The 13,030-nt window shown below is 31.8% G+C and overlaps 1 protein-coding gene across 2 annotated transcripts in view; it reads right to left on the bottom strand.

Annotated features, from left to right (window-relative positions):
* LOC129952853 (polypeptide N-acetylgalactosaminyltransferase 5) overlaps positions 1–9,712 on the bottom strand; it is a 66,805-nt gene extending 57,093 nt beyond the window's left edge. The window contains exon 1 of one of the 2 annotated variants that reach the window (XM_056065729.1): positions 9,182–9,712. The gene's annotated coding sequence lies outside the window, so the exon portion shown is untranslated. The remainder of the gene's footprint in view (positions 1–9,181) is intronic. The other variant, XM_056065728.1, reaches the window with a different exon arrangement.
* Positions 9,713–13,030: the final 3,318 nt, after the last annotated feature.

The following is a 13,030-nucleotide window of genomic DNA, read 5'->3' as shown; positions in this document are numbered from 1 at the left end:
GACATTGTTTTAGAACAGTTCAAGTTAAGGACCATAATGATTTTATTTATTATTATTATTATTTTTTTAATATTGATATAAACTTGTTCATCATACCAAATTGCTACTCCTCTTTTGCCTTGCATACCTACGAGTACGAGTGCAAGTACTGATGCAGTTGCCATCGCTTTAGATTTCCTCATAAACAAAATAAGACAACTTGACATTTTGTGCGTTATTTTAATTGAAATTGTTTAGTAAGTTCACATCGCAATCTGATAACGTCATTTTATGAAAAGGCTATCATCACAAATTTATTTATATATGGGCAACAACGAAAACTGTATAATCACTAAAAGTGATACGTATTTAAATAATCTAACGAGATTTTAATTACAGTAACGGCTGGAAAATGTTTTCTCTATTGTTTAGGTTTTATTTGTAGGTCGAGGAATAAAAGCCAGCCATTCATTTAAATGAATTAGGAATGAGGATATGGAAAAGAGTGGCGTTGTTGTGGGTGTGTTATTTTATTTCATGGGATTTATATGAATAAAATCGATTTCTCTTGCTGATGAATTTAATTGTTTCAATTGAAGAGCACTGAAAACAGGATTCATATTTGGGATCAGTGGGCTAATTCCTTACATATTTTATGTTTAACAGCGAATTTGAGGATCTACCAAGTCAGAGTCTATATACAATCGAGTCCTTTCAGCAAAATTATCGTTAATGACGAATCAAAAGTTAAATGCTACTCCACGAAACCATTAATGCCTAAAGCCATTATTGGAAATTATTAACTTCACTTAAGCTTAAATTTATCAATAGGTTTTAATAATTTAAGTTCTTTTTCTATTAAAAATGCCCATGTTCTGCATTTCACTTATTGTTAATACACTTTGAGAAAGTGAATTTGGATGTTCCACAATTCATTGTTGTGAATTGGATTTTCGAACATGCAAATGGATGGAACAACACATAAAATATTGAATCGCCCGGAAGTTCTTGCTTCTTGCTTTCAGCCGACTTTAGTTGTTATATTGAAGAAGATTTGCTAGAACCGGAAAAAATGTAGAGATAGGCCAGATAAGATGTTGAATGAAAAAACATGGTTTACTGTCATTTTGACATAAGCTGACTTGACTTGATAGTTAGAGAGATTTTTCTTGACTAACATTCCAGTCAACTTTCCATTAAAGTTGCATTAATTGGAAGGTAATTTTTTGGCAGCTAGCTAATTAGATACCAGAAACTTTGCCTTACTCTCAAGTCCCCTATGTCGCCTGAACCTTCCCAATTTCGAAGTTTTCGAGATCGATCGAATTGAAGAACATGCAGTTTCATTTCAGGTGAAATTGAAAAGTGATTTGAATCCAATTCGAAATTCAAAACAATGGCGTATATCGGTACATGTTACATTTTTGCTAGTTTAAATTTTGGTCTAAGAAAATGCCCAAAAATAAAATTGAAACTTTGGTAGCTCCACAGATTTAGAGTTTAAGCATTTAAAGACTTTTTGATTAAAATAGTCTTAGACGCTTGTAATAAAGGCAAAACAAACAAAATTTCAATTTTTAAAGCAGTTAAGTGGATCAGTACTTTATTCGTATAGTACAATAAAATATAAATAAAATTAGAAAAAACCATCAAACATCGAACCAATACGAGAGGAAAACTTGAGTTTAATTGAATTATGATAAGATGTATTTTTGGAAGTTTTGTCAATCGCAAGATACAGTGCGCTTGAAAATGTTGACAGTGCAAAGTGTTAAGGTTTTGCAAATATCCTCATTAATTGTTACAAAAATAAGTATAATTGCAATGTTTGTGTAGGTGGTTCAATAACACAGTAACTTAATATTCTATATTTAAAAATAGCTTAAACAAATATAGTATCAGGAAAGTTTTAACATTCAAATTCAATAAATGTCTCTATGTGCATATTTTTTTTTCAAATAATCCGTTTTTTGAGACGTTAATTTAAAATCTAATTAGTCTGAAATGTTCGTAAAAAAACTAGCCCTAAGTCTTTTTGACCACTTGACTTTGTAGGGACTTTAAAGCTGAGTTAATTTCAACAAAAAAAATACAAAGAAACAGAAAAAACTTATTTTGACGACTTGGAATTAGTAATGATACGTTGGGAGGTTTGTCTATTAATCTGTTAAATCAAATCGTTTTTGAAACTCTCAGCATCTATTTTCGTATCAAAATCTCTTAAAACAGTCAGCGTAAGGAAAAATACAAAAACCTTTTTATAACTTAAACATTACTATAGTTTTTAAAGTATTTAAATATAATAGTCGACAAAATTATTTTTTTCTGTTGCACAAACACAACAATACATTTTTTTTTTTAAATATTTCGAATCTTCCGGTTATATTTTTCATTTACATCACAACACCCAAAAAGTCTATACTTTTAAGACTAGGTAAGAACTCAAAACATCCCTTAACAATTAATAAATTATATGATGATTTTGCAAAGTACATACAAACATTTGTCTTTTAGATACAATTTCAATCATTTTATTTTCTTACTTAGTTTTTAAAAATTCTCATTGGGTATGAGTGTTTGACGCTGTAGAAAGTTTTCACTAATCCTTAAATATATTATTGAAAAATACGTTTTGGAGTTAAGTGTTGATTTCCAACCTCAACTTTGAATCTAACTATCTGCTCAAATCTTAGAAATACCCGTTTTTTATCATATTGCAAAAACTTGATATGATAGAATTGTTTAGACGACAAAAACAAAAATTACTTACAATCCGTTTTGAGTTTTTTTTGTTGAAAACCTTTCAACATTTCTTTATGAAAGAATATTTCAACTAAATTCCAAAAAAGGAGATTAGAGATTAAGAAAAGCATCAATAATTTAACCTTTAAATAGCTACTTTATAAATTTCGATAGGCTCAAAATCTTTGTATGTGTTTTTTGAATTTCAAAGAGTAATATGTCAAAAGTCTTACTTGATAGAGATATTTTGCAGCTGGATTTGAATAAAGGCTATCAAAACCGATAAAAAAGAGAAACGAAACCTTGTCGATCAGTGTTAAGGTGGGTGTTTATTTGAGAGTAAACGTGCTGCGAGTCACCATCAAGCTGCTCTTGAGAGCGATATCGCAAGTGACATAGCCTGGAGAATATCTAGCAAAGAGTTGACTAATTACTCTCGACATTCGATCTTTTTGAAAGTCACTCACAAGTGGACACATGTCTTTACCACGATCCCAGATAAGCTCACGGAATACCAACACAGTTCGTATTTTGCGAGTATCTGTAGAGAGAAAACATAGCATTGCAAAGTAAACTACAGCTGTGTTCAAAATAATAGGAGTGCTTTTACAAAATTTTTATCAAGTGTTTTTTTTACCATGTGTATACTGGTAATCAGCCCATTTCTCTACCAGTAAGTATAACGGGTCATTAAAGATGATAAAGCAATGAACTGGTTTGCAATTCATAACCGTTTACATTTGTAACCAGATATCAAATGATCTTTACTCTCAATCAGGCTATTCAAAATAATAGGAGTGTGAGTTATATTGTACGTAAAAAAAAAATCAAAAACTTAAAAAGAATAAACAGTAAGCAACTAAATTAAAATAGGAATATTAAATAGTTGGAATATCGAATATCTAAACAAGTTTGGTTATTTAGTGGGCCGAGGAAAGCACTGCACCGACGAAAAACGGGAAATCATAAAAAAGTTGCGAAATGAAGGAAAAACATATAAGGATATAAAGTTGATGTTGGGGTGCTCTGACCAAATGATCGCCAATGCTGTAAAATATGAAAAAAAAGTCGAAACACGGGGACGGAAACTAGAAACGAGTGAAAATGACAATCGTCGTATTGTTCGCTACAGCCGAAAGGATCCTTTTGCGTCCTCTAAGATGATCCAGGAAGATCTAGGACTGGCAGTTAGTAGCGTAACAATAAGAAGGCGATTGTTCGAACACAATCTTTTCGCTCGCAGTCCACGAAAAGTGCCGATGCTAACAAAAAAACATGTAGCCGCTCTTTTGAAATTTGCAAGAATCCATGCTAATTGGCCTGCAGAGAAAGGCGAAACATTTTGTGGACTGACGAGACCAAAATTGTTTTATTCGGTGGAACTGGCTCTAGGCAATACGTCCGACGTCCAGAAAATTCCGAGTTTAAGCCTCGGTACACCATTAAAACGGTAAAGCATGGAGGTGCAAAAGTGATGGCATGGGGCAGTTTCTCATATGATGGTGTTGGCCCCATACATCAAATCATTGGCACGATGGACCAGCGCGTTTATGTGGATATAATGTCCAGTGTGATGCTGCCTTATGCGAGTTGGAATATGCCGGTTAAATGGGTATTTCAACAAGACAACGACCCGAAACACACCAGTAAGTCTGCCAAGGAATGGTTTCGGGTCAATGGGGTTGAGCTCATGGACTGGCCAGCTCAGTCACCTGACCTCAATCCCATAGAAAATTTATGGGCAGATGTGAAAAAGGGTATTTCTCGACGAAGATTCTTGAATTCGAGGCAGTTGTGGGACGCAGTTGAGGAAACATGGAACCAAATTCCAGTTGAGCGTTGTTGGGCCCTTGTGAACTCTATGCCACGCAGATGTGCAGCAATTATAAAAAACAAAGGATTTTCCACTAAATACTGACAAAAAAATCTTAATATAAATTTTTTTTTTTTAGTTTTTTATACTTTATTTTGTTTACTCCTATTATTTTGAACAATTCGTTTTGGCTTTATTTTGATAAAATTCATGTTTTTACTGCCTTATTTGTTTTAAACAAAGTAGTCTTTAAGCATAATAATAAAAGACTGGATTACCTTTTTTGTACAAAAGAAAAAATAAATTTAAAAAAATTATACAACTTTTGAGTCACGATTTAATCTAAAAAAAACAGGCACTCCTATTTTTTTGAACACAACTGTATGTCTTTTGTTTATTAAAATTTGATTTGAAAATGCATTTTTAACTTAACATAAGAAGTTATTGTAATTGGTCCGATTTTTCGAATTGAAAATTTTGACATTTCTCGACGTTTCAAGGTTCCTAGAGCGAAATAAAAGATTTTTAGAAAGATGTCTGGGCGTGCGTATGTGTACGTACGTCGCGACGTATTTTTAACCATCCAAAGCTCAATAACCAGTAGAGATATCGACAAAAAAATGTTGTTTTACAGATAATATTGCAGAAAGATGCAGAAAAGGCTCTCAAGAAAAATTCGTGACTGAATTTTTTACCATAACAGTTTGAAAAAAAGGTAAACATTTTGGTTAACCTTAAATATCTCACGAACCAGAGCTAGAGACTTGAATTAAATTTTGTATTATATATTGTAACGTGATACTTTACCAGTATATTTTAGGGAAAAAATCCAAATTACGGTTTTTTTATAAATCTAAAAAACTGAAACAAATATTTGTCACCTCGAAAATTTTACGAATAAAAAATGACTTTATCTCCAAATCAATTTTGTGCAACGAAGAATAACGTTTTTAACATATTTTTTTTTAACAAATTTTGAGAAAAATCGGATTGACAGTTTTTTAACAAAAAATAAAAAACTTAAAGGAAAATTTAACAAAAGTTGGTAAAAATTCATTTCCGACTAAAATATCTTTTAAACAATTTGAGATTATGGCTTCAACTCATTTAAACTTATAAGAAATATTGTTTACAAAATTCAGTACAATTTTGAGAAAAATGTAATTGACTTTTTTTTATCAAAAAATAAAAACATAAAAAAACAATACTAAAACTTGGTAACAATTTAATTTCGACTCAAATAGCTTTTCAAAAATTAAAAATACTGTCTTGAAACATTTTTTGTTTCACAGAAAATATTGTTTTCGATATTCTGTAGTTTAAAAAAAAATCCATATGTATTTTCATAAAAAAAAATAAAATCCACAAAAAAAAGTACGTAAATTTGGTAAAAATTGATGTTCGGTTCTCGATATCTTGTGAAAAATAGAAGAAATTGACTTTAAATTAGATTCATTCATCCAATTTGTATTTATTTATTTAAGAAATAAAAGTCTTTTAGCAAATGCTACTAAAATTGGTAAAAACTGTTTTTTTCGACTAAAAATCAAACTATTTCATCAAATTCATATTGTTGGTAATTTTTAAATCTTTTAAAATAATTCAACTGACAACTTTTTTGACAAAATACGAAAACCTACAGACCTTTTAAGCAGACCTATCGACATCGTGTAAGAATACATGGCCAACTGATAATATGCTAGCAGAAGAAATCTATCAAGTGGACACGATTATGAGAGTACCCTCAGCAAGAAATCTCTCAATATTGTAGCAGCGAGCTCTCGATTGTAAAATTTTTAAAATATGGCTCTCAAATGGACAGTCTCCCGAGAATTGCTCTTGACAGTTCACTAGCAGAAGTACTCTCAAACTGACACGCACCTTTAATTTACCGTGATTTTCTTAGCCTACATTATTATTTGTTTAAACAATCAAATGTAACTTATTAAAATGGCTTACTACATTACAAACAGATTTCGGACTTGTTGTTAACTTTGGAGAATCTTTCTTCAACCACACTCAACGAATATTTTTTCTCACCTATTGCAACATACGAATTCCATTCGAAAATAAGAGCATCATTATCATCTTTTAAGTACTTTCACTTTCTAAATGAATTCCAATGTTTCAAATAGTTCAAAACATTTTTATTGCGCGCAAAATTTAAATTTACAAAACTAATGTCTCACCTTCAATGCGCTCTTCAAATCAAAAACACTACACATAAACTAACATTAAATAAGTTGAACGTAAGGTTCATTGCGTATAGTCAGCTAAAGACAAAGACACTTGTTTTAAAATCGATTCCACATAACAACAAAACAAAAAAAAGCATTTTTCAATTAAAACTAGCAATTAAAAGACTCCCTTAGCGATACTTATCTAAGGCAGTCTTCTAATTGCATTGGCACCTATGAAGTAGCTATACCTAATTTCTAAATAAAAACTACTCTTTTCCAATCTGTACGATGATAGAATGACAGATATAAAGATATTTTATTTAATTGACAACAAATTAATTTCCGTAATAAAAGAAATCAATGCACATAACTTAATTAATAAGTAATCAAAATATAGGGCAACATACTTTCTGCTATTGTTTACCTTGAAACTCACACTCACACTCTTACTCTTTACGAAATCAATTAAATTCAACTAAAGACAATAAAATAAAATCGACAAAACATGTTTCAAGCACATTCTATATGGTTGTTTTTTTTTCAATAGGCAATATATAAAGCGGGAATGGTTTCAGTTGTATGTTAGACAGGAGTTCAAGAGCTCAAATTGACTTAAACTATGTGTACCGTTTCTACGTTGATATCTGCAAGTAGTAGACTCCTGAAAAAAAAGTATTTTAGGTGGAGTTTAATTCTAAAATTTTAGCACCATTTATTAGAAACGCATACAATTTTTTTCTCCCAGGAATAATACAAAATTTATTTTGTATTTAAATTAACTCCGTTGGAATGTTGCTACGAGTTCGCTGTTTCTTAAATTATGTACACAAATCTTTGGTTCTCTTTTAAAATTTTCTTATTTTATCAGAATCTTTCAAGAACAATTATAATTTTTCAAAATGTTTGATAAGAATTTTATCCAAGCAATAGAAAGAAAAATTAAAGCATCTGGGACTATATTAGTATATATCCTTTCACTCAAAGATAAGAACTTCACTTCTTGAAATTAAAAAAAAACTCAATCTAGCATTCTAGCAAACGTATGCAAATTCGGCAAACGTAAACTGGTTTAGTTGAACCGAAGTGAGTGAGATAGTTTTGGAGGCCTAACAAATAAAAAAAAAAAGAACAACTTATTCTGTAACTATGTTGATTTTGTGTGTAGCAACCTGAATAAAAGCAGCAAATTTATAGAATAGAAAGAATTAGTAGAAGAATTACCAGCAACGCTTTTTTGCAATTCTGGATATTTGAAACAAAATCTATCGATACTATACGTAGGCAGATTAATGTTGCAGCAGTTTGTTGTTAGTTGTTAATGGTCAACCCTTTTACTAGAGCTGCGAGACTGGTTAAACGACTCACTGCCGCTGCTGATGCCATGTATCCACGTTCTCCAACCCTAGACGATGACGACGCGGCGGAGAGAGAGTGTGAGAGAGCAGGCAGCAGCGGCAACACACGGTTAATGGAGATTCCTTTTAACGTGTATATTCTGTTTGTAGTTGCCCCGTGCGTCGTCGTCGTAGTTGTTGTCGGTTTGTCAAAGTAATAACCATAGCAAAGTGGATCTATTAAAATCCTATCAACAGAGGTAAGGTGGTTGTTGCGGTCGACAGCGACGTCGATAGGGTGGTGCTTAGCTTGGCGTAGACTGACGACGACGACGAGGTCGACGAAACAAACACCTTTACCTCTTCACTTTAACACCATGACTTTTCTATCGATATCGATAAAGTGGGATATGCGTTACAAATTGATACAAAAATAGAACAAAGAACGTATTGGGCCCTGAGAGTGAATATGGGTCGCGCCTCGGGCGGCGGCGGAGGCGTCGGTGGAGTAAACGCGAAAAGCACAAAAGAACAACAAGAACAGTATAATAAGCGGGTTTTTGGATAGGTTTATTGGTTGCCTCTTCCAGGGGCATTGCTGGAGGTTCACTGAGGTTGGTGGAGCGAAAGAATGCAGGTGGAGTGGCTGGTAGGGTCATCACATCAACAACAACCGTAGCCAAAAGGAAGCGAGTCTTGCGAAACCGGTTAGCTTCGGCGACAGGGTCCGGTTTTTTATTTTTTCGTTTATTTTTTGTCTACCCCTGTGGGAGAAGGAACCTTGAGAACAAACGTACGTTAAGCTCAACATGTTTTTTCCTCGCTACGACCTGCGACGATGATGCTACGAACGACGCGACAGCGGAAAGAGGTTTGTCACGGTGGCAGTGACTTGACTCTGTCCTCCTCGTTTGTTGGATTACCTTTAATTGGCTCTCGAAACACTTTCTTTTTATTGTTTAATTTTTCCTACCTACCCACTCACCTACCTTGCCAACTATCTGCCTTACAGTTTACCGTCTTTTCTTGTCTTATTGGAACGGTCATGGAAGATTATGGGATGAATAACCAGAATTTTGGCCTTGAATTTCATTCAGAATGATTGTAAAAAGCTTAGGGTCTATTGAACTTACATTCGTTTATCGTTTCTTATTATTTATCTCGGCGGAATAATCAAGAATTCCATCCACATGCACCGCCGCACGTTTAGACAACGAACGTCGCGGTCGTCCGGTTGCTTGTGGTAATTTTTTTTTTAATTTCTATTTCTTTAGATAGAAGTCCGTCCAAATTCTACAAGACTAAGCTGGTCTTCGTCGCGGTTGACGTTGTCGTTGTCGTTGCCGTTGTCGTCTTCGCCCAGCTTCCTTATTCTCCTGGATTTGGTGCACATACACAAATTTTCTTCTTCTTTTTCACTTAGCACTGATGGGAATCAGAATTGGAATTTTATTTAATTTTTTAGAATTTTCACAGATAAACACTTAAAATTATTTATAAATTTAATTGAGAATCACTGTATATGGTTATGGGGTATTTTTAATGGAATAAAGATTAGTTTATTTTAATTGGAAATTAATGAAAAATTTGATTTGAGACAGGGAAAAAATTTCGCGACCTGCTTCAACACAACACATCAAAAATCAAATTGACAACACATCGGAATGGGCAGTGTAGCCAATGTTATAAAAATAAAAATAAAATAAATTGTTTTTTCGATGGGAGAGTGAGTGGGATGACAGCAGCTGTCAGTGATGTGGAATGAAGCGACATCCGTGGAGTGTTCTGATAAACGTAAGTACACTAAGAGCTAAAAGTTTATATCATGCAACTTTTTGACACTATTTATGGTGAAGTTACATTTATTTGCATACAATTTCTGCAAAAAAATGAAAAATTCAAATAGTTCTGCATTTAAATCTAACATTTGTATAAAGAAAGTCTGCTTAGTAGCTGCGTAATGACAAATGATCTTAAATAATTAATAGAAACATTTAGATGCATTTAGCTTTTACTTGGTTTTTGTTTAAAAATTATTTAAGAAACCATAAATACAGCTTTATATATTTGATTAACCAATTACTAGTTGAGTTTTGTTTTAGAAAATTGATATTTAAACTTTTAACAGAAAAAATTAGATATCATTTATCAACAAAGCATCAGAAATATATTCATCTGAACGTGTGTTTAAATGCTTCACAGACCTTACGAAATCTTCACAATTTTATGGATTCCTTGTTGTCGTAATTTTGTTTGAATAGCCACTTTTTTTGTAGGCTTTGAGTGCTTTGATTATTTAGCTGTCCCTTATCGTAAGAAGCAAGCATTAAAATACTATTATAAGAATTCATATTTTTAAAATTACTATAATTCAGAAACAATGTGTTTATCCAAAAATGGATGACGTCAACAAAAGACAAAGATTATTGAAAGTAGACTTTGCCTAACAAACATTTCTAACAAGTTTATGTAAATTTGTGTTATTTATTATTTAACTTGACAAAAAGAAAAATCTTTAAGGCATCTTTAAGAAAACATCATTGGGAACTATAATTTTACTTAAAATTAAGCTTAAACATATCATTTTGGTTACGTTTAGCGCGACCAGTGACATTTTACATGAATATAGTTTTTTGTTAAGCTATCATCATGAAGCAGCTCAAACAGCCATTTATGAAATCTGACATTTTGAGTAAGCAACATTTTACTTGTTCTTTTTTTGCAACTTCCTCCTTGTCATATTCATGCGTCATGTATCATACAAAATCGGCTCACCATGTGTCAACAACGTAACATACCATTTTTATTAAGTGTTGTTTGGCAATACGGAACTGACTCTTTTTACAGCTCCGACAATTCTTAAGTTGTTTGTGATTATATATGTGAAATTTATATTTTTAATATTATCCATTTCAAAGGCAAAAATTATTCTTGAAACGGGTAAGTTCAGACGACATAAGGCACTGGGCGATATAATATCTGATTTTCCAACTGCCAAAAAATTGACTTCCAATTGAGGCAACTTTATAGGAAAATTGAAAATTTAGTCAATAAAAATCTCCCTAACTGTAAATTGAAGTTTTCTTATGTCAAATTCATTGCTAATCATATTTGTACATTTAACTTAAAGCCGAACTTTATAACTCTTTGATTAATTTGTTTTCTGTGCTTAAAGGTTGACCAATTAGAAAAGTTAAAAGTAATATTTCTTTAAATAAAATACAGTCATGATGAAATTGAAGAATGATTGAAAAATTTCTTTGTAGGTAAAAAAGCTCTTTTGTATATTTTGAATGATAAACAGTAGGTAGAAGTTATTGCAGTACGGTTCCAAGTTTGGAATTATGAAATCTTTTAAAACCAAGTTTTTGCCTTGTTCTAAATGTATGTCCAAAGAATGAAATTGATTGGCATAATTAAGATACAAAAAAGATGCTGAGATGCGAAATACACTGATAACTTCCCATCCCGTCTGCCGATTTGTCTTGCTCAAAAGTTTGTAGGTTTTCGTGTTTTGTTAAAGAAGTTGACAGTTGAATTATTTTAAAAAAAATTAAATTACCAACAATATTTTTCATATAAAGCAACAGTTTATTTTGATAATCTAGTTTTGATAAATAGATTTTTAGTCGAAAACAATTTTTTTAATAAATTTAGTAGCATTTCTAAAATTTTTACAAATTGGATGAATGAAATTAATTTGAGAGTTATCAAGAAGCACATATATTTTTACCAAATTTGCGTACTATTTCTTGTAGATTTTATTTTCCAACGGACTGTTGGATTTTTATAAAAAAAAACTACTGAATATCGAAAACAATATTTTCTGTGAAATAAAAAAAAATTTAAGACAATATTTTTAATTTTTGAAAAGCGATTTGAGTCGCAAGTAAATTTGTACGAAGTTTCAGTATTTATTTTTAGTTTTTTTTTTAAATTTATAAAAAAACGTTGGATTTTTTTTTCAAAAAATATACTTGTTTGGTAGCACGTTACAATATATTATATACAATTTAATTCAAGTCTCTAGCTGTTTTGGTTCATGAGATATTTAGGGTTAACCAAAATTCCCACCTTTTTTTTAAACTGCTATTTTCTATATCCACGCAATTTCCTTGAGGGTTTTGCATCTTTCTGCCTTATTATCTGTATACAAAATTTTATTTGAAGTCGATACCTCTTCTGGTTCTTGAGCTATGGACTACGAAAAAAATGTCGCGAACTTACGTACACACGCACGCACAGACATTTTTCTGGAAGTATTTTATTTCGACTCTAGGGACCTTGAAACGTCGAGAAATGTCAATATTTTCTATGGGAAGTTAAAAATGACAACTGTCAAGTTTAACGTTTAAGTATATGAAAGTGTGTCTGTTTTTGAATTGAAATCAAAACACAAGCTTCCCTTCTTTTCAGAATCAAAATCAATCAAAGAAATACAAAAGGCTTCAAGGTTGCCAAATTTACACTCCGTAATCTTAAATAGAAACAATATAATCCTATGAAACAGGTGATTGTATCGATTGTTTCCATCCAAAAATTAGTCTAAATCTTACTTACCGTTCTTTTAGGAACACTCCCTTTTTTAAAAAAAAACCTTCTTAATCTCAACATTAAAATGTTCAATAAAACGCAACATTCTAGCTGAATGTAGGCAGTTCGAACTGTTACGATAATAATATAAAATTCTTATTTCCTACTTCAGTCGTTTTTGACGATTTCTAAAGGGTGTTTTTGTAGAGGTACAGTGCTTTAAAATTAAATAAAACAAAGATGATTTTTTTTTTATTAAAACACAATTTATTAAATTTCAAAAAAATAGTCTCTTGGTAACATAACTTATATCACAATGGGCCATTAAACTGGCCTAACTGTGTCCGTTCCATCTTGGACAGCCACTATAACCTAACCTAACATAACTTAAATATGATTACTGGCATATGACCGCCATGAATGGCTTGGTTAAAATCGGCACAATATCG

Source organism: Eupeodes corollae, chromosome 3 (genome assembly GCF_945859685.1).
Source record: "Eupeodes corollae chromosome 3, idEupCoro1.1, whole genome shotgun sequence".
Lineage (NCBI taxonomy): Eukaryota > Metazoa > Arthropoda > Insecta > Diptera > Syrphidae > Eupeodes > Eupeodes corollae.
This window is presented reverse-complemented; position numbering and strand designations above follow the sequence as displayed.